Source organism: Callorhinus ursinus, unplaced genomic scaffold, assembly GCF_003265705.2.
Source record: "Callorhinus ursinus isolate GAN/ISIS: 27379988/994484 unplaced genomic scaffold, GSC_fseal_2.0 scaffold1, whole genome shotgun sequence".
Lineage (NCBI taxonomy): Eukaryota > Metazoa > Chordata > Mammalia > Carnivora > Otariidae > Callorhinus > Callorhinus ursinus.
Genome location: NW_027397063.1, coordinates 70928255 through 70950174, shown reverse-complemented (window position 1 = coordinate 70950174; position 21920 = coordinate 70928255). Strand labels below are relative to the sequence as shown.

At 42.9% G+C, this 21920-nt stretch overlaps 1 long non-coding RNA gene across 1 annotated transcript; it reads left to right on the top strand.

Annotated features, from left to right (window-relative positions):
• The first annotated feature begins 5334 nt into the window (after positions 1-5334).
• On the top strand, positions 5335-16305 carry LOC141374794 (uncharacterized). The gene is made up of 3 exons (XR_012381921.1): positions 5335-5420; positions 11774-11947; positions 16225-16305. It is a non-coding gene; the product is annotated as an uncharacterized lncRNA (long non-coding RNA).
• Positions 16306-21920: the final 5615 nt, after the last annotated feature.

The following is a 21920-nucleotide window of genomic DNA, read 5'->3' as shown; positions in this document are numbered from 1 at the left end:
AGCCCCACCCTTTTCTGGACCTATTTTATGGCAACAGAGCCCTTTCTATTCTATTTTGTGGCTATTTGTTTGCATGTCTCAGATTGTCTGGTTCATTTTAATTCACCCTCTTATTCTTCAGCCTGCATAGAACGGTGCCTTGTCCTTAGAAAGGCTTAAATAAAAATCTTTGTTAAGATGACACATGGTAAATGACACCACTTCCCTCCCACATCTTGGCCCTCAACAGACTGAGATTCCTAGTTTCCAAATAAAATAAATGTTCCCTGATGAAAAGTCGCTCCACTTCCCTCAGTACATCTCCAGAGTTGCCCGTTCTTATCTCCTCTCTTGCTCAAAACAACCCTTCTCTCAAGCTACTCTCTCAAGCCCACCCCCCCCCACCCCATCCCTGATTACTGTGTCCTTCCTGGAGTCTTTTTTCTCCTGAATCAGCCTCACCCTTTCCCCTGACCATAAATCCTTTCAGATAATCCCCATCCTAAAAACCCACTCCCCTCTCTCAAGCCACTCCCCTATCCCTCCCCTTCCCTTTACCACCAAACCTCTTTTTTTTTTTTTAAAGATTTTATTTATTTATTTGACAGAGAGTTAGAGAGAGAGCACAAGTAGGCAGAGCGGCAGGCAGAGGGGGAGGGAGAAGGGGGCTCTCCACTGAGCAGGGACCCTGACACGGGGCTTGATGCCAGGACCCCGGGATCGTGACCTGAGCCAAAGGCAGCCACTTAACCGACTGAGCCACCCAGGCGCCCCTACCACCAAACCTCTTTTTAAAAAATGCTTACTTAAATTTTTTTTAAATGTTACATGTTCACTAAAGAAAATTCGGGACATACTGAAAACTGAAAGAATAAAAATAGGGATCTTCTATATATAGTCCTGTATCTCTGATACAGGCACTAGTAACATTTTTCTGTATTGTATTCATGCGACCCGCCTGCCTCCGCCATAGAGATGCTTTATAAACACCATATAATTACCCTGTAGTTTCAGTGGTCTATCCAGCTTTGTAATTTTACATTATAGCATAAACATCTTTCTATGTTATAGGACTCACAAACGTCATTTGTGATAACTAGTCAGGATTTCAGCAAACGAACATACCATAGTTTACTTAAACTCTTCTCTCTTGGCGGAAATTTAGGTGGTTCCCACCTTTTCGCAGTTATAAGTGGCCTGACGATAAATATTATTAGGCATAAAATTTTCCAGTATTTATGAATACCTTCTAAGGGTAGCGTCTTAGAAATAGAATACTCCAAAATATGAATGTTTAAAGGTTATTGGCATTTACTGTCAAATTGCTTTCCAAACAGAGTTTACCAAATTGCACTGCCAAGACACCAGAGTGCCCGCTCACGGACCTTCTGCCATCAGTTGCCATGATCTCCCACAAAGCGCTAACTTATATCTGCCTTGGTAAATAAAAGATAATTGATCACATTTCTATCACATCTCAATCCACTATACTTTGGCTGGGGTTCACACCAACATAATGAAATTACTTTGGACAAAGTTCGTCAGTAACCTCCTTATTTGCCAAAACCACGGATACACTGTTTTGTTTCTCCTTCTTATATGATTTCTTCTCTCCGTGAGGCTGTGATAGCCCTCCCATTTGGTATGCCTGGTATACCTCCCATGCGGAGTTTGTTCTCTGTCTCCATCTCCAGCCATCTCCAAAGCATCCCGGGGAGTTTCTCCTCCACTCTCCTCACTTTGAATGCTCCTCCTGACAAATTAACCCACAAAGTCAACCGACACAGTGGTCCTCTTCCATAGTTTCCCCCTTCTGCTCTCTTTCTAATCCTCCCTCTCAAATGGGGCCATACCCTCAGCAAACCTACTCTTTTCCGTTTCTGAAAAAGTCCTTCCTCAATCCTGTATTCCTCTTGCTCATGTATTACTTTTTTCTACTTACAGCCAAGACTTTAAAGATAGTGGTCCTGTCTCAACTTCTTGAAGTCCCATCTTTTTTTTCCCTGCAATTTGGCTTCCACCCCCACCACCCCACTGAAACTTCTATCAACAGTGGTCACCAGGGACCTCCTGGGTACTGAATCCAGTGGACCCATATTTAGTCCTTTTTTTTGGTTCAAGCTCTTAATGGCATCTGAGCCTCTGACCACCCCTCTTTCTTTTCTGAATTCAATCTTCCCTCATCCAGAGAATCTGGCTTTCTCCTCTACAGCCTCTCAATCTCAGACTTTATTTATTTTTATAGCTCACCTTCCTCTGCTTATCCCTTAAATATTAGTTTTACCAGAGTTCCACCTTGATTCTTCTTACCTTACCTGCCTTCCCAGAGGGAGCTCACCCACTCCCATGGTGTTAGCCTCCGTGTGGTACTGATGTTGGTCCAGTTCATCCCCTACAAGCTGCGGTTCCATGTATCCAACACCTCTTACAAATCTCCACTTAGAGATTTGTCAAGCCTCTCCGGTTTAACAGTCTTAAACGTGGGTCTCCAGCTCTATCCAAGATCCCTCCACCCAGTCACCTCACCTGAAACCTCTGGGCACGTTCCTGACCCCTCTCTCCTCCTCACTGCCATATTTGATAGGTCACCAAGTCTTGACTTCCTACATCTTTAATAGATTTCAGATCCATCCCTTCCTCTCTGTATGTATGCATGGTCACTTCTGTCTCTGCAGCAGAATCACCTCCAATAGGTCTTCTTTGTTCATGATTGTATCTGTCAGGGTTCAACCAGAGGAACGGAATCAGTGGGAGGTATTGCAGGGAACGGGCTTATGCAATTATGTCCCCCCCCCTTCTTGAGGGGACTGAATAAATAGTCCCTGTAAGACTGTGTTCATATCTGCTACTGGAGCCTGAAGTCCATGGGGCAGGTGTTCAAGAACAGAAGATCAATTTTGAAGTGGAGAGGGTGGTGGATGAGAAGCAGGCTAGAGCACACAGACATGAGCTGGAACCCCATTAGGATGGATGAACATGCAAGTCCATTCTTCTCCCTCTGACCTTGGTGACATGGGTATCCTGAAGAAGCTGGGGCCTTTCATCACTGCTACCTTGAATGATCTTGATGAGAACCAAGTCCTTAAAACCCTTTCACATTAGGAAATGCCTTCATCCAGTAATTCCATTTCTAGGCATTTGTACTAAGAAAATAATTAAGGGTGCGAACAAAGGCTTACCCACAAAAATGTTCATTGTAGCATGTTCCTAACAGCAGAAAATTGGAAGCACTCTGCGTATCCATCAAAGAGAATTGGTTTGGATAACTGAATCCACTGTCAATGGACTACTGTGTAGTAATTAAAAATGAAGTTGTGCAAGCGGGTTCATTTATATGTTAAGATGTTCCTGATCTATTATTGGACTTTAAAAGCAAGTTACAATATAGTAACTCACTATGATGTTTTCTGTATGTAACGTGTATATTATATGTGCATAGAAGAAAGTCTAGAAAGGTATCCATCAACTATTAACATGCAATGGAATATTGTCATCCTTTTCACTTTCTGTCGTCTTGATTTTTCTGTAATGCACATGAATTGCTTTGATCATATCCTTTTCATGAGAAGAAAAGCTTAAATAACTTGTAGTGAGTTCTCTAAGCCCTTCACCCAACACCATTAATAGGCACAAATACTTTTTAACCAAAAAGAAGTAGAAGGAGAAGGAGGAGGCAGAGGAGGAAATGATTACCAACTATTAAGACTTAAAATTGACAGAGCATGCATCACACGCATGATCTCATTGAGTCCTAGAAAATATACATGTCCCCGTTTTTATTGAAGAGCGAACTGAGTATTGGAGAAAATAAATTGTACCGGTGCCCGAAGTCACACAGTTACTGACAGGTTGCATTCAACAGGCCTACCCAGCTAGAAGGCCTGGGCCTTCCTACTACCCAGCACAGCAGAGGCCTCACTTGGAAGCACCCACCCATGGGGCCAATGCCCGCACGGGGAAGGGTGAAAACAAGTTAGTTCCTGAGGTCATTGTCCTCTGATGTAAGCCCATCGGAAGCCAGGGACCCTTGCATTAATAGAAGTTTGACCAAAGCTATGGGGGTGTATATTGGTTTTTCCCTATAGTTAATGGATTATTGGTCTATCTAACTGAGTATTTGCCCAACCAGATCCATGACGAAGGAGAACAACAAACACCACCCACTCACTGAGGAAAGCACTGCTGTGGAGGGTTTGGGTTCAATCCCTGGCTGGATGCATGGTCTTGGGCATGTCATCGAATTTCTGGGGATTGTGATAGATCCTTTCAAGAAAGTGGAGGGTGGCCTGTTCAATCTCTAAGGATACTTCAATACTGTGATAAAAAGTATATCACACAACATGTAGGAGGGGCATCTTTTTACAGGTAGGAGGACAGGAACATTTCCAGTGTCTCAAAGTCCCCAGTTTCACCAAACCTCAGAGAGAGATTTTCCTATTCTTAGTTTCTTTGTTTTTGGGGGGTTTATTTATTTATTAGGGAGAGTGAGCGAGTATGTGCACAAGTGGGGGAGGGGCTTGGGAGAGGGAGAGAGGGGGAGAGAGAGATAAGCAGACTCCCCTCCGAGTGCAGAGCCTGATGAGGGGCTCCATCTCATGGCCTTGAGGTCATGACCTGAGCCGAAACCAAAAGTGGGACACTTAACAGACGGAGCCACCCAGGTGCCCCTCCTATTCATATTTTCAAGATGAGAAAACCAGTTCTTTAAAAAGTTACAGGGACAATTTCTTAAGCTTTTGAGCATCTTCCTGCATAGAACTTCACACTCTTGGGGCTCCTGGGTGGCTCAGTCGGTTAAGCGTCTGCCTTCGGCTCAGGTCATGATCCCGGGGTCCTGGGATTGGGCCCCACATTGGGCTCTCTGCTCAGCAGGGAGTCTGCTTCTCCCTCTCCCTCCACCTGCCACTCCCCCTGCTTGTGCTCTCTCTCTGTCAAATAAATAAATAAATAAAATCTTAAAAAAAAAACCCTTCATATTCTTTCTCCCCCCCTTCCTTCTTCTTTTTAAGAATCTGTGATTATGATAACTTCCAAGTTTTCTAGAAAATTAGTGAAGGACAAGTTAACACTTTTGCCAATGGAGTAGCAAAGGGCTGCCACATCTTTTTCCTCTGATGGGCCCATGGAAGTCTCTGCCCAGCTCAGCTGCACATCCCCTTTGGCCTGGCTCAGGGCATGCAAGACCAAATCTTTAAAGAGACATTCCTCAAAGCTGATTTATTATTCATTTCCCAGAAATAAACTCTGAGTGCTGCAGACTATTGTCTCCGCCCAGAAATCTCTAACAGCCTCATTTTCTCTGGATGCTTTGAGGACCTGGATCCCGAGAGCTTACATCCAGTCCTGCCAATGGTACTGCTCAGAATCTCCCATGACTTCTCAACTGCGTTTTGAAAGTGAAGGATCTTTAATGAAGTTTTCGAACACTGAAAAGCGGCAAGGTAATGCTCATAATTTAGAAAGAAAGAAAATGACTTCAGGAATTTTGTTCTCTGTTCATGTCCTAATGACTTCAGAAGTTTTGTTCTCCGTTCACGTCCTAACTGGAAGATACTGATGCAGTGGGAAAGGGGCAGGAAATGTAAAAAGGTCACGCACTCCCTGCAGACTGAGAGAGTTTTCAGTCTTCCCTCCTTCTTGGCTAACCCACCCTTGCATTCTCATCCCTCTTCCTGCTGTCTTCTCCACTCTCCCACCCATGCTTAGCCCTTACGGCATCAACAGGAACTGCTCGGTCCAGCAGGTACATGGTCATTACCAGCAACAAGCATAATTGAGGTGCTACAACCTGGAGGACATAACCCTCCTCCTGCCTCCAATGCAGTGCAGACAGGGTTTGCTGTCTTCTCTCCTCTGTGCTCCCACAGCATCGTGTTAGAGTGTGTGTGTGTGTGTGTGTGTGTGTGTGTGTGTGTGTGTGTGTGACAGAGAGAGAGAGATGGAGACAGAGAGAGACAGAGTGAGAGAGGGAGAGAGTCTTCATTAGGTGGGGATTCTGTATTTGCAAGTTTACCTACTCGCTAAATCTCATTTGTAGCCCCCAAATTCATACCCCTACTCTTTTCACAGTCATTCCTAGACATGCGCACAGTGGTGAACAAGTCAAGTCTCCCGGGGCAGCCTGAGCTCCTGGCTGAAGTCTAACAAAGTGAACCGCTGCTTGTTTCAGCTCTCATGCTGTACACAAGTGTACTTTTCACTGTCTATTTAGTGCCACGTGTTTCACAGTTGTGTGCTTTTTGTTGATTTTGCTGCTTGACATGGCCCCCGAGCATCGTGCCAAAGTGCTGTGTAGTGTTTCTAAGAACAAGAAGGCTGAAAATGCGTGTGTTAGGGAAAGGCCGTTCAGGCATGAGTTAGTGTCGGTGAGTATAGTGTTAAAGAACTAACAGTGTGTATTAAATAAGATGTCTTTAAACAGAAACACATAAAACGAGGTTATGTATTATTGGTCAGTTGATGAAAATGTTGTGATCAGAGGCTTATTGGTCACACACACACACAGGAGAGTGTATTATATTTTCTTTTTACAAATAGCTCCTCTCCTCCAGGCTCTGTGGGCTTTATGAGTCGGGACTCTGTCTTATTCACATCTCAACCTCCCCGGCTACTTAGTACCCGGTACATGGAGGTCCTCGGGAGGAGTTTGATGAATGAAGTACGAATGACCATCCTCTAAGTTGTTGGAACCACACTGGAAAATCCCCAGTTCATCTGACACTTCCCACAGGTCTGAATCCTCATGTGGGTTGTTCCTTAGTTTTCTCAAGGTGATTAGTGTGGGAAGAGTCAAAATAAAGTCATCTGTAATAACACCGACTGAATAAAACCAACACCGGCTTTATCACTTTAATTTTATTCCCCATGCACTGCCATAACACATATTAATTATAATATGAGAAAGCCTTGCTTCTTTTGGGTTAACTGGCCCTGGGAGAGTAAATGCTGCCTATATAGGTGGATGGATAGATAGATAGCTCGATAGAGATATGATGGGATGGCATCTTGTAAAGGATGGGTCCATCTTACAAAAGAATGAGTCTTTTTCTTTAGAAAATTAGAGAAATGTGTGGAACTCTGACACCCAGTCTATAAAATCCTCACGGAGGCAGTACAAGAATTCTGTCCTTGACTCTTGCCCTAAACTCAGCCCTGGTGGCCTTATCAGTCCTTGGGGCTTCCACTATCACCTCCAAGGGGTTATCTTACAGCCCTCCCACTTGGTCGGCAAACACTGAGCAGCTGCTGTCTGGTAAACATCACCCGGATATCTTGCTGCAACATTTAACCCTTTACTTTGTCCAAAATTCAGCTCCCTGTGGCTTTCCTATCTTTCCCTCAAAGCTGTTCTCCCCTCTGGTAGGTCTTTTCCATGGTACTCCTTCCCCACGTTCTCCCCAGATCACAACTCTGCAGCTGCGCAGCCATTTCTGGCCCTTCTGCTCCCCTGTCCCCCATCAGCTGCCTGCCAAGGCCCCTCACAGAGCCCGTATGTGGAATGAAGGAACAAACTAATGAGATCAGTGACTCGGTCCTGGATTCAAACCGGTGAAACCTTTCCTCCTTGGTGGTATCAGGATCTAAAGAGTGTGAGGCAGAGGTAATCGGATGTAATGGTAAGGAGGAAGGCTCAGCACAAGCAGCATCTGGCTTTTTGACCCCGGGCTCCAGAGGTGGTGTGGGATCCCCTGGGTGGTGAGTCCCATTGTAGAAAAATGGATGCGTGCACACATGCAGTGCTGGTGGGAGTGGGGATTGGGCACTTTGGGAATCTATGCGTAATGCTGTTGGAAATGTTGGTTTGAGGTATAAGCAAGGGATAACACCTTATCTTCCCATTGGGAGAGCACCTGGGTTTCCTGTTATTTGGTGCTCAATCAGCTAGGGTTGCTGGAACAAACCTCACAGACTGAGTGGCTTAAACAGCAGGGATTTATTTCTCACAGTTCTGCATGCTAGACGTCCAGGATCAGGATGCCAGCATGGTTGGATTCTTGATGAGGGCTCTCCCTGGCTTGTCACCTCGTTGTTGCATCCTCCCATAATGCTGGTCTCTTAATCCTTTTAGAAGGGCACTAATCCCATCTTGAGGGCTCCACCCCATGAGGTCATCCAAACCCAATCATCTCCACAGTTCCCCCCTCCGGACACCGTCACATAGGGGATACCATCTCAGTGTACAGATTTTGAAGGGACACACACCATCCGTCCTTAGCATTTGGGCATTTATGGTAAACAATGACATTGATAATCTCCTGCTTCCTAATCATTACTTGGTATTTATATAACTAGCAAATTTTAATTTTTATAGTATTTCTAACTTTTTACTTTGATTATCTTCAAAAGTGCGGAAGAATTACAAAGTACCATATGCCCTTTGTCCAGATTCCCCAACTATTGATGTTTTGTTACTTTGGTATTTTTTTATCCCCCCCCCTTCCCTACATACACACAATCTAAAAACTTCATGTCTGTTTCATAAGAACAAGCACATTTTCTTACATAATCACATTATAGTTCTCAAATTCAGAAAACTTAACACATACATACTATTATATAATTTACATTCCATATGCAAAATTTGCTGTCTTAGTGGAGTTCTTTAAAACAATCTTTCCTCCTTATCCCAAGATTCAGTCCAGGGTCACGTTGGAATCACACATTGCATTTAATTATAAATTCCTTTTATTATCATTTTTTATTTTTTATTAAGTAATCTCTACGCCTAACATGGGGCTCAAACTCATGACACCAAGATCAAGAGTTCCATGCTCCACCAACCGAGCCAGCTAGGTGCCCCAGTTATAAATTCTTTTTAACGTCCTTTATCCTAGAACAGTTCTTGAGGCTTTCTTTGTCTTTCATGAATTGCCATTTTGGAAGAGTATAAGTTAGTTGTTCCGTAGACTGCTCTTCAAATTTGGGTTTGTCTAATCTTTGCTCATAATGGAGTTAGTCTATTCTTTCCCCATTCCCCCAGGAATACCATAGAAGGAATGTTGTGTCCTCAGTGTATCACATCAGGAAACACATGGTATCTATTTGTCCCATTACTGAGGATGTTAATTCTGATCCCTTGGTTAAGGTGATGTCTTCCAGGTTTCTCTGGTTTTTAATTATAATTTCCCCCCTGATAATGAATAAGTAATGATTAATTAATTACAATTAATTAATTATTAAGTAGTCTGTAGGGAGATACTTTAAGAGTGTGTAGATAACCTATTCCATATAAAATTTTCCCTCTACTAGTTAATATACATTGGTGATTCTTGCCTCCGTTCATTATTACAACAATGGTTACAATGTTGATTTTCTGACTCTATCGTTTCATCGATATTTTTAGTCATTGGCATTTTATTGTGAACAAAGTTTTGCCTTTTTCCTTCTTTAGCTAGTACTAGTATGGGATCTCTATTTTATTCTACAGATTGTAATTTGCTACTCTCATTATTTGTTGTAATGCCCAGGTTGTGCCAGATTTCCAAGTGGCTCCTTTTTGCAGCCCCTCATCATTCTTTGAGTGCTTCCTTACTTTCCGGCACAAGCTCATCTTGTACTCCTGGGGATCAACCATTTCTTCCAGGAGCTTTGGCTGCTCCTAGTGGGGAACACTACCAAGAAAGCAAGACCTGGGCACTAGATGGGCTGAGTGCTCTTGCTTCTAAGGCCTCCACAGTGGACAAAATTGGAAAGAAGAGTCATTTCATACGGTACAGCTCTCATTCATGCCATCCATGTAAGATTATGAATTCGTACTGCTCCCTCTAGCACCAATCCAAACTCAGAATTTTCCTTGTCTTACCCTGTTCCCATTCTCCTCCTTGGTGAGAACCCTAGTTCCCAAACGACAAAACAGTAGTATCATTTGCCCAATCTTGCAACACACAAAATAGTTTCAGGAACTGCTACATCCATTCCACTACAAAAAACAAACCTACTAAATAGAGTTCAACATTCGTTTGTGTTTCTTTTTTCTTTAGACTGATGGTATACAATCAAAGAATTATGTACAAAAGTTACGTGGATTAGTCCACTTTTTCCCCCTTCACTGTGTCTGATATTTATCTGAAACACAGGCTCACTTGTTCCTGTTCGTAATCAAGTTTCACTTTCTCCCCCCAGCTTTGTTGAATTAATTTTATTGTTTTGAATAATCAAACCATTAATGTGATTCCAAAAGTCAAAACTCTACAAAAAGGAATATTTAGAAATTAGTACTGGCAATTTTGAGTAATTTATTTTTTGTCTCTTATTTATACTTAAAATTCCCTTTTTAATTATTACCAGTTATGCCTCCCTCAATAGGATTTGGTGAGATTCCCCCTGGAACATGCCTCCTCCTTGCTCCACTCAACCTTGGCCATCCCATATCCCTTTTCTTTCCAACTTTATGGAGATATAATTGACATGTAACATGATGTAAGTTTAAGTGTACAACATGGTGACTTGCTATACATATATATTTAGAAATGATTACCGCAATAAAGTTAGTTAACACATCCATCACCTCACATACTTACCATTTGTTTCCTTGTGGGGGGGGCAAGGGCATTGTGTTGGTGAGAGCATTCAAGATCTCCTCTCTTAACTTGCAAGTATACAATACAGTATTGTTGACTGTAGCCACCCTGCTGTACATTAGATCCTCAGACTTTACTCATCTTCTAGCTGCAAATTTGTACCCTGTGACCACCTTCACCCATTTGGCCCACCCTCAAGCCCATATTCTTTTATTTCTTCATCAGAATCTCCTTAACCTCTGACATTCAAGCCAAATCCAGAAGACAACGGAATCATAGCTGAGCTTCCACTGAAAGCGAATGTGCTAGAGCTGCCACGCCTCCATGAGAATGTGTCCGGCCCCCGAGTTCTGGTTCTGTGACTCTGATAGATGTTACCACACAGTGGGTATTGGAAAGGGCACATGCTTTGGGGTGACACAGTCAGCAGATGGGGATAAAAATACCTTCCAACAAAGTCTGAGGCTTGAGTGTAAGACCCCCCCCCCTCAGCAGTGCTCATTCCCTTCCTTTCTTCGGTCAGGGTATGCACAGTACCGGTTAGGATGGGATACTGCAATAAGGCCACTCTGGGAGTGAGACCCATGAGAACCGGCACTTCCATGTGAAGGGAACCATTTGCAGAGCTGCCACGCCCTCCAAGTTGGCTTGTACAGGTGTTAGTGAGGTAATTTGGGAAGTCCCAGGTCTGAGCAAGGTGCTGGGCTGCTCCTCAGAAAGAAACTGCACCTAATTAAAGATTAGCCTTCTGCCCACCCCCCATACCCCCACCCCCGGCCCAGCTCTAATTGGAGAACCAGTGGAAGCCAGCTAATGAAGGCTGCAGCTCAGTGAAGTGCATTGCTGCCTGGCATTCTGCAGTGACAATGCAGTCTGTTTGCAGGATATGAAAGGGGGATCAGAGGGGAAGAACTTGTCAGTGTTTGCCCAGACTGCTAGAGAGATGCTGGAGAGGCATCTTTCTCCCGTGTAAATTAACCAGCAGGCTTCTGGTTTATATATCAGTCGCTTGTGCGTAGGGTCAGTGTGAGTCAGCCCCCAGGTCTCAGTGACCCTGTGTCCTTAGGAAAGCCTGAATGTGTGACCTGCACAGCTGACACATGCTTGACATCTCTTCAAAAACCAGCACTGCTCCCTCCAACCTCATTCACGATGGTGAGTAGGAGATGTGCATTTGGAGATCATACATGCTTTTCCTTAGGGTGCTTTCTTACCTTTTAGAAACTCTTTGGTGAGGTTTTTTTTTTTTAAGATTTTATTTATTTATTTGACAGAGAGAGAGAGAAAGCGAGAGAGCATACGAGCAGAAGGTGTGGCAGGCAGAGGGAGAAGCAGGCTCCCCGCGGAGCAGGGAGCACGACTTGGTGCTCGATCCCAGGACCCTGGGATCATGCCCTGAGCCGAAGGCAGACGCTTAACTGACTGAGCCACCCACGCGCCTCTCTTTGGTGAGGTATTGAGGAAAACTGTGTGCCAGGCACTTTATTTGTGTGTGGGAATCCACCTAACCCTCACATCTGTCCTGTGGATTAACTGTGGCCTCAATTTATCAATGAGGAAGCTGGGATTCAGAGACAGTGAGGAACCCACATTTCATCACACGACTGATGAGTGGTAGAGCTGGGATTCCAGTGCAGGCTTGTTCCAGCCCGGAGTCTGTCCTCTTGGCTACAACACCATATGGGTTCTTAGAAGAAATCCCACTCGTGATACTATAAGGCAGGTTTGCCCTAGGAATATTTTTGATGCTGAAAAATGTGCCCTAAACATTCTGAATTTTCTCAAACATGGCCTAAATATGATTGATAAAAGTAAGGGAGAGAAAGAAGCTCCAGATATAAGGAGCTTTAGGAGACGGCCAAAAGTTAACAGAGGCCACTGGGTAGGTTGAGAGGACGAATACCATTCAGTTTATAGAGGAGACAACTGGAAGGACATGGACGATAAACTACGTAATCCATATTTTTAAATTTTTGCTGATTCCTGATCTTACTCCCTTGGTCTCCCTTCCTATCGGGAATACTTTTACTCATCCTTCAAGCCCCAGACTGAATGTCACCTCCTTCGAGAAGCCTTTCTTGACTTCCTCAGCAGAGGAACTGGCTCAGCAGAGCTAGTTTCTCCTCCAGTTGCTTTCCTAATACCCACTCAAGAGCGCCTTCCTTTCCGAAGCCATACAGGCTAGATGCAAACCCTAGCTGTAAGACTTTGGGCAACTTACTTCACCTCTCTGTTCCTCAGTTTTCCCTGTCTGAACAATGAGAATAATAGCAGCACTTACAGACCTGGGTTGGTTGTGGCCTTAAAATGAGAGAAGGAGCCCACAGTGTTTAGCACACGGCTGGACACATACTGAGAACTCATTAATGTTGTTTATTATTTATAATGCTGGGCATAGGCAGCATACGGAACAAACATTCATTATTTGTGGAAGGAAGAAAAGATGCAGGGAGGGAAAGAGAGGAGAGAGAAGAGCCCAAGTGGCCACAGAGACCCATCTTCAACCAGGGCAGTGCCGGCCTGGCATCTGGAACCGTGGGCGCCTCCCAGTTACCCTCCGTGCACACCCTGCCCTCTCAGGGCAAGGCTTGGTACCTGTATTTCTAACTCTCCCAGAGACCTAATCCCACGAACTGCGCCTCTCCCAGCTCTGAGCAGACAATGCCTCACCTGTCTGAACTCTTCCTACTCTAGAACAGTCACGAATCACACCTGTGTTGGGGGCGGGTAGGCCGGGAGGCCTGGTACCGGCCCCTCCTAGCTCAAGGAAAACCAGCCCTGTTTCTCCTAACCTGGCCTGCTTGGGGGTGACTCCATTCAGGAGGCCTGGAACAAGGCGACCAGCAGAGTGACACGGGATCCGCAGTGTGTGAGACGAGCTGAGGACCCCGGGGAACACCCCAGCACTGATAGCAGACACGGTCTCTGTGCTTTGTAGGGCCCCGGGCTGCGCCAAGCACCCTGCACGCACCGGCCCTGCGTCTGCTCCTGACCACAGCCTCAGGAGGTGGGTGCTCCTGCCACCTGCCCTTGACAGGGAGCAGCTTGCATGGCCTAATCAAGGGGCCACAACTGACCATTGAGCCCCTTAACTGAGGTCTGCTGCAGTGTGAAACTGTGGCCACCAGCTCATTCCCAGTTTTTATATTAGTTGCAGATTGAAATGATAGTGTTTTGAATATACTGGGTTGAGCACAATACTAAAATGAATTGTATCTATTTCTTCTTACTTTTTAAATGTGGCTGCTAGAAAATGTAAACTTAAACATGGGAGTGGCGGGTTAGGTGATGACCCTAAGCCAGAGCCAAGACGCAGACCCAGGTCGAATGTGTCCACGGCCTCACTCTTCGCTCTGATGCTGAAACCAAACTCCTACGCTGATGCTCAGATCATCCCCACACATGATGGGGACCAAAGAGAAGTGTCACCCGGGGTGCAGTTCCTGGGGAGATGGAATATGTTCCCCTCTCTCTCCAAGTGGGTGCGTGTGTGCGTGGGAGTGCTGCTCTTTTATGGAGAAAGAAACTAAATGTTAGGGCACGCCCACAGCACGTGAGGCCCTCCGCCATGCCAAGGGCAGAAGTGGAACTTAAATCCAGGTCTGCTTGCCTCCAAAGACTGGCCTCTTCCCCGCGGCCTCTGCCAGGGCTTCCGGACTCCACAGCCTAGAAGGGGGCTGGACCCAGGTTGTTTGACACGGAGTCGAAACCCAGATGCCATGGAAATGGAATGACGTCGGGTACAGAGAAAGGTAGGAAGGCCTTCCTGCAGCTGGAAGGGCTCCAGGTGATCGCATGGCCCCCAAACCCAATTTCACAGATGAGGAATCCGGGCCTCAGAAAGCTGTGCCCCTCCCTCTTGGTCACACAGTTAAGGGCTGCAGCAGGACATCTGGGTCAGAGACTGCTTTACTCTCTGGTCAGTGCGTCCTCGGATTTTAATCTGGTTCTTGGAGCCCTGCTTTTCATTCGGGTTGCAGTGACGGCCTTCAGCCGTGCCCATCTGATGCATTTCCTCAGGCCACGGACTGTCTCCTCCTGTCTTGCGTCCTCCGTCCTTCCCCACCTCTATCCACACATGGCTCAAGCCCTGTGAATGTGCATTCGCTGGCTGGAAATCTTTGTTGGACCCCGGAACCTGAGTATCTAGTTTCTGTGCCATCTCCTATTTTCCTAGTGTTGCTCGTATTTGAAAACAATGCCTAATGCCCAACTCTAAGGAGCAGGGATCTTTAGATTTGGGTTTGTAAATCAAGCCTCAAAAACTGTTTACTTGCCTGCAGAAATCAGTGAGGGGCTGTATTTTATTAATCTAATTAGTCTGATTAACTCTTGGTCCCAGAAAGCCTCCCACAGTCCCTGGTGTTGTAGTGGTGCTCAGTAAGTGCCTGTGGAATTTCAAGGAACTATCATGATCATACTGACAGCAATAGCTCCGCACTGTGTGCCAAGTGTGGGTCTAGCCTTCGGTGTGTTTGTAATCCCCTATGAGGGAGAGGTATGATTAGCCCATTTTATAGATTTGGCTACTGAGGCTAACAGGGGTTAAGTGCCTTTTCAAGTTCATTTAGTTGGTAATTAAGAGTTACAGTTAGGCTATTGCTATGTTTGGTCTGATGAAAAGAATTCTATTTTATTTTATTTATTTATTTGACAGAGAGACAGCAAGAGAGGGAACACAAGCAGCGGAGTGGGAGAGGGAGAAGCAGGCTTCCCGCGGAGCAGGGAGCCCGATGCGGGGCCTGATCCCCGGACCCTGGGATCATGACCTGAGCTGAAGGCAGACGCTTAATGACTGAGCCACCCAGGCGCCCCTGCCCAAAAGAATTCTAAACTACGTTTCTGTACTGGTTCTACCACCAATTCGTTTATGATTTTTTGTTAAGCACGCCACGTTCCTAAGCCTCAATCGTCTCACCTAAGAAGCGTGCTGGTTAGATTCACTCAATTTCCATTCTGGGCACTTTTCAGTGAGGCTGGATACTACCACCAGGTGACCTATAGTGCCATGATTTAGCTAAGAGCATGGTTATCAAATAAGAAAATATTTTCCATTCAACTTTTAAATAAAAGTTTAAATTTGATCACAACAACTAATTACAATAATCCTAACCGGCAATGCAAATCATTATATTTAAGTTTCATGTGAAATTAAATGCCTTGCTCACATTTAGTTTGCTGTTATCAGACATGGCTGACCATATCCTGAATTTTGGTTCGGGCCGGAGGGACATTCTTTCAATCCATTTGAAATATCTCCCCTTCTAGTCAAAATCTTCACACCTCTCACCAGTTTCTTATCAGAAAAACTCAGAGATAGCTATCCCATCTACACATACAGCAATTCCAAACATGTATTTTGTGAATTATCACTAAGGATTACAAAAACCTCTCTTAAGTAAGTATAGGAAACTGGAAAAATAGGTTTCTTTACCTCAAAGCTCTGGAGAGCTTTTCACAGGCTAGTGTGTGTTTGAGACTCTATGAGACCAAGCTGGTGTGGGTGCAGCAGTTCCTAAAGGTGTCTGAGCACAGAATATTGAGGACAGGGGCAGGGGTGGGGACACATTTCAGGCACTAGCTTTCTATGGAATACCTTCTTGTGAAATCCTAATGTAGAAGCTTCCTTCCAGTCTTGGTTCTTTTCTCTTGTAACAAGCTACCTCTAATGTGTGTGAGAGGTTTTTTAACAGAAAGTTTAAAATGATATTTGTGTTTTGTACAGTTTCAATCCGTAGAAACTTCCTGAACCCCAAGCAGAAGCTGCAAGAAACAAAGCAAGTGTTTAAACAGTGTATTACTGGCTTTCCAGCCCACCTACTCATCATTAGCTGTCTCTTCTTTATTGTTTTATGCTTGTACACGTAAGTTTATTTTTTAAAATTTATTTTAAGTTTTTATTTTAATTCCAGTTAGTTAACATACAGTGTAATATCAGTTTCAGGTGTGCCATATAGTGATTCAACACTTCCATATAACACCCGGTGCTCATCAGGACAAGTGCACTCCTTAATCCCCATCACCTGTTTAACCCATCCCCCTGCCCACCCCCTCTGGTAACCATCAGCTTGCTCTCTGTAATTAAGAGTCTGTTTCTCGGTTGGTGTCTCTCTTATTTTTTTTCCTTTTGCTTGTTTATTTTGTTTCTTAAGTTCCACATATGAGTGAAATCATATGGTATTTGTCTTTCTCTGACTGGCTTTTTTCACTTAGCGTGATACACTCTAGCTCTATCCATGTTGTTGCAAATGGCAAGATTTTATTTTTTCATGGCTAATATTCCATTGTGTGTATGAATATAGGTACATACACACACACCATGTCTTCTTTATCCATTCATCATCAGTCCATGGACACTTGGGCTGCCTCCATATCTTGGCTATTGTAAATAATGTTGCTATAAACACAGGGTTGCATGTATTCCTTTGAATTAATGTTCTTGTATTCTGTGGGTAAACATCCAGTAGTGCGATTGCTGGATCACAACGTAGTTCTACTATTAACTTTTTGAGGAACCTCCACACTGTTTTCCACAGTGGCTGCACCAATTTGCATTCCCACCGACAGTGCATGAGTGTTCCTTTTTCTCCATAGCCTCGCCAACACCTGTTGTTTCTTGTGTTACTGATTTTAGCCATTCTGACAGATGTGAGGTTATACGTCATTGTAGATTTGTACTTCCCTGATGATGAGTGATGTTGAGCACTTGTCATGTGTCTGTTGGCCATCTGAATGTCTTCTCTGGAGAAATATCTGTTCATGTCTTCTGTCCACTTTTTAATTGGATTATTTTTTGGGTGTTGAGGTTGTTTTTTTTTTTAAGTTCTTTGTGTATTTTGGATACTAAAGCCTTTATTGTATATATCATTCCAAATATCTTCCCCCATTCTGTAGGTTGCCTTTTAGTTTTGTTGATTATTTCCTTTGCTGTGTGCAGAAGCTTTTTTATTTTAATGAAATTTCAACGGCTTATTTTTGCTTTTGTTTCCTTAGCCTCAGGAGACATGGCTAGAAAGAAGTTGCTATGGCCAATGTCAATGAAGTTACTGCCTGTGCTCTCTTCTAGGATTTATGGTTTCAGGTCTCACATTTAGGTCTTTAATCCATTTAGAATTTATTTTTGTGTGTGGTGTAAGAAAGTTGTCCAGTTTCTGGGGCACCTGAGTGGCTCAGATGGTTAAGCTTCTGCCTTTGGCTCAGGTCATGATCCCAGGGTCCTGGGATCGAGCCCTGCATCGGGCTCCCTGCTCAGTGGGGAGCCTGCTTCTCCCTCTGCCTCTGCCTCTGCCTCTCTCTCTCTCATGAATAAATAAATAAAACATTAAAAAAAAGAAAGTTGTCCAGTTTCATTCTTTTGCATGTAGCTGTGAGTTTTCCCAACACCATTTGTTGAAGAGACTGTCCTTTTCCCATTGGATAGTCTTTCCTGCTTTGTTGAAGATTGATTGACCATATAATTGTGGGTTTATTTCTGGGTTTCCTATTCTGTTCCATTGACCTGTGTCTATTTTTCTGCCAGTACCATACTGTTTTGATTACTACAGCTTTGTAATATAACTTGAAGTCCAGAATTGTGATGCCTCCAGCTTTGCTTTTCTTTTTCAAGATTGCCTTGTCTATTCAGGGTCCTTTGTGGTTCCATACAAATTTTGGGATTGTTCTAGCTCTGTGAAAAATGCTGTTGGTATTTTGATAGAGATTGCATTAAATGTGTAGATTGCTGTGGGTAGTATGGGCATTTTAACAATATATGTTTTTCCAATCCATGAGCATGGGATGTTTTTCCATTTTGTTGTGTCATCTTCAATTTCTTTCATCAATGTTTGCACGTTTCAGAGTACAGGTCTTTCACCTCTTTGTTTAAGTTCATTCCTAGGTATCTTATTATTTTTGGTGCAATTGTAAATGGAATTGTTTTCTTAATTTCTCTTTATACTGCTTCATTATTGGTGTATAGAAATGCAACAGATTTCTATACATTGATTTTGTATCCTACAATTTTACTGAATTCATTTATCAGTTCTAGCAGTTTTTTGGTGGAGTCTTTCAGGGTTTTCTATATAGAGTATCATGTCATCTGCAAATAGTGAAAAGTTTTACTTCTTCCTTACTGATTTGGTTCCTTTTATTTCTTTTTGTTGTCTGATTGCTGTGGCTAGGACTTCCAGTACTATGTGAAGTACAGTGGTGAGAGTGGACATCCTTGTCTTGTTCATGACCTTAGGGGAAAAGCTCTGTGTTTCCGCATTAAGGATAATGCTAGCTGTGGGTTTTTCATATATGGCTTTTGTTATGTTGAGGTATGTTCCCTCTAAACCTGCTTTGTTGAGGGTTTTTATCACGAATGGATGTTGTACTTGGCCAAATGCTTTTTCTGCATCTATCAAAATGATCATATGGTTCTTATCCTTTCTCTTATTGATGTGATGTATCACATTGATTGATTTGGGAATGTTGAACTACGCTTGCATCCCGGGAATAAACCCCACTTGATCCTGGTGAATGATTTTTTAAAATGTATTGTTGAATTCAGTTTGCTAGCATTTTGTTGAGTATTTGTTTTTTTTTTTTTTTTTTTTTTTGCATCTGTGTTCACCAGGGATATTGGCCTGTGGTCCTTCTTCTTCTTCTTCTTTTTTTTTTTTTTTTTTTGGTGTCTTTATCTAGTTTCGGTATGAGGGTAATGTTGACCTCATAGAATAAATTTGGAAGTTTTCCTTCCTTTTCTATTTTTTGGAATAGTTTGAGAAGAATAGATATTAACTCTTCTTTATTTTTTTAAAGATTTTATTTATTTATTTGACAGAGAGAGACACAGCGAGAGAGGGAACACAAGCAGGGGGAGTGGGAGAGGGAGAAGCAGGCTTCCTGCTGAGCAGGGAGCCCGATGCGGGACTCGATCCCAGGACCCCAGGATCATGACCTGAGCCGAAGGCAGACACTTAAGGACTGAGCCACCTAGGGGCCCCATTAACTCTTCTTAAATGTTTGTTAGAATTTGCCTGTGAACCCATCTGGTCCTAGACTTCTGTTTGTTGAGAGTCTTTTGTTTACTGATTCAATTTCTTTGCTAGCAATTGGTCTGTTCACATTTTCTATTTCTTCTGATTTCAGTTTTAGTAGTTTATGTGTTTCTAGGAATTTATCCATTTCTTCCAGGTTGTCCAATATGTTGGCATATAGTTTTTCATAATATTCTCTTATAATTGTTTGTATTTCTATGGTGTTGGTTATTTCTCACTGTCATTTGTGACTTTATTTTGGGGGTCCTTTCTCTTCTTTTTGATAAGCCTGTTTAGGGGTTTTATCAATTTGATTAATTTTTTCAAAGAACCAGCTTCTGGTTTCATTGATCAGTTCTATTGTTTTTTTTTAACTTCTGTATCACATATTTCTGCTCTAATCTCTATTATTTCCTTCCTTCTGCTGGGTTTAGGCTTCATTTGTTCTTCTTTTTCTCTTTTAGGTGTAAGGTTGTTTAGGTTGTTTGAGATTTTTCCTGCTTCTTGAGGTAGGCCTGTATTGCTATGAACTTTTCTCTTAGGACCACTTTTGCTGCATCCCAGAGGTTTTGGACTACTGTGTTTTCATTTTCATTTGTTTCCATGTACTTTTTTATGTCATCCTTTATTTCCTGGTTGGCCCATTCATTGTTTAGTAGCATGCTGTTTAACCTCCATTTGTGGTCTTTCCAGATATTTTCTTGTGGTTGATTTCTAGTTTCATAGCATTTTGGTCAGAAAATGTGCATGGTATGATTTCAATCTTCTTGAATTCGTTGAGGTTTGTTTTGTGGGCAACTATGTGATCTATTCTGGAGAATGTTCCATGTGCACTTGAAAAGAATGTGTATTGTGCTGGTTTAGGCTAGAATATTCTGAATATATCTGTTAAATCCATCTGGTCCAGTGTGTCATTCAAAGCCATTGTTTCTTTGTTGATTTCGTTTAGATGATCTGTCCATTGATGTAAGTAGGGTGTTAGAGTTCTCTACTATTACTGCACTATTATTGGTTAGTTCCTTTCTGTTTGTTATTAACTGTTTTACGATTTTGCGTGCTCCTATGTTGGAAGCATAAATATTTACAATTATTGTGTCTTGTTGGGTTGTCCCCTTTATTATTATATAGTGTCCTTCTTTGTCTCTTGTTACAGCCTTTGTTTTAAAGTCTATTTTGTCTGATGTAAGAATTGCTACTCCAGCTTTCTTTTCACAGACATCTATTTGCATAATAAATGTTTCTCCATCCCCTTACTTTCAACCTGCACATGTCTTTAGGTCTAAAATGAGTCTCTTGTAGGCAGCTTATAGATGGGTCTTGTTTTTTGACCCACTCTGTCACCCCATTTCTTTTGATTGGAGCATTAGTACATTTACATTCGAAATTATTATTGATAGGGATGCCTGGGTGGCTCAGTCAGTTAAGCGTCTGCCTTCAGCTCAGGTCATGATCCCAGGGTCCTGGGATCAAGTACTGCATTGGGCTCCTTGCTCAGCGGGGAGTCTGCTTCTCCCTCTGCCTGCCGCTCCCCCTGCTTGTGCTCTCTCTGTCTCTCTGACAAATAAAGTCTTTTAAAAAAATTATTGATAGGTATGTATTTATTGCCATTTTATTACTTGTTTTCTGGTTGTTTCTGAAGATTTTCTCTCATCCTTTCTTGTCTTTCTCTCATGTCTTGCTGATTTTCTTTAGTGGTATATTTGGATTTTGTTCTCTTTATTTGCATGTTTATTAGTGGTTTCAGATATACAGTTACCATTAGGTTTGTATATAACCTCTTCTTCAAATAGCAGTCTATATTAAGTTGATGGTTGTTCAAGTTTCAACCCATTCATTTCTCCTCTTCTCCCCACATTTTAGGTATATGTTATTATATTTTATATCCTTTTTTCCCCAAGATTTTATTTATTTGAGAGAGATAGAGAGCATAAGCAGAGGGGAGGGTTAGAGGGAGAGGGAGAAGCAGACTCCCTACTGAGCAGGGAGCCTGACGTGGGGCTCGATTCCAGGACCCCAGGATCATGACCTGAGCCAAAGGTAGACACTTAACCTACTGAGCCACCCAGATACCCCTATATTTTATATCCCTTTTCTCGTGTGAGTTCCTTGACTGATTTTTTTACAGAAATACTTGTTTTTACTGCTTTTGTGTTTCCTACCTTTATACTGTCATTTTTGGTCTCCTTTCCACTCAAAGAGTCACCTTTAGTATTTCTTGCAGGGATGGTTTAATGGTCATGAACTCCTTTAGTGTTTAGTCTGAAAAACTCTATTTCTCCTTCTTTTCTGAATGATTAGCTATCTCTTCTTAACCATAGTGTTTAATGAGTTTGCTGCCATACAGATCCACAGAAAGAGAAGTAGACTTGGAGTATGATACAAGAACTATTGATGTATCATTCACTTTTTCTTTGAACAA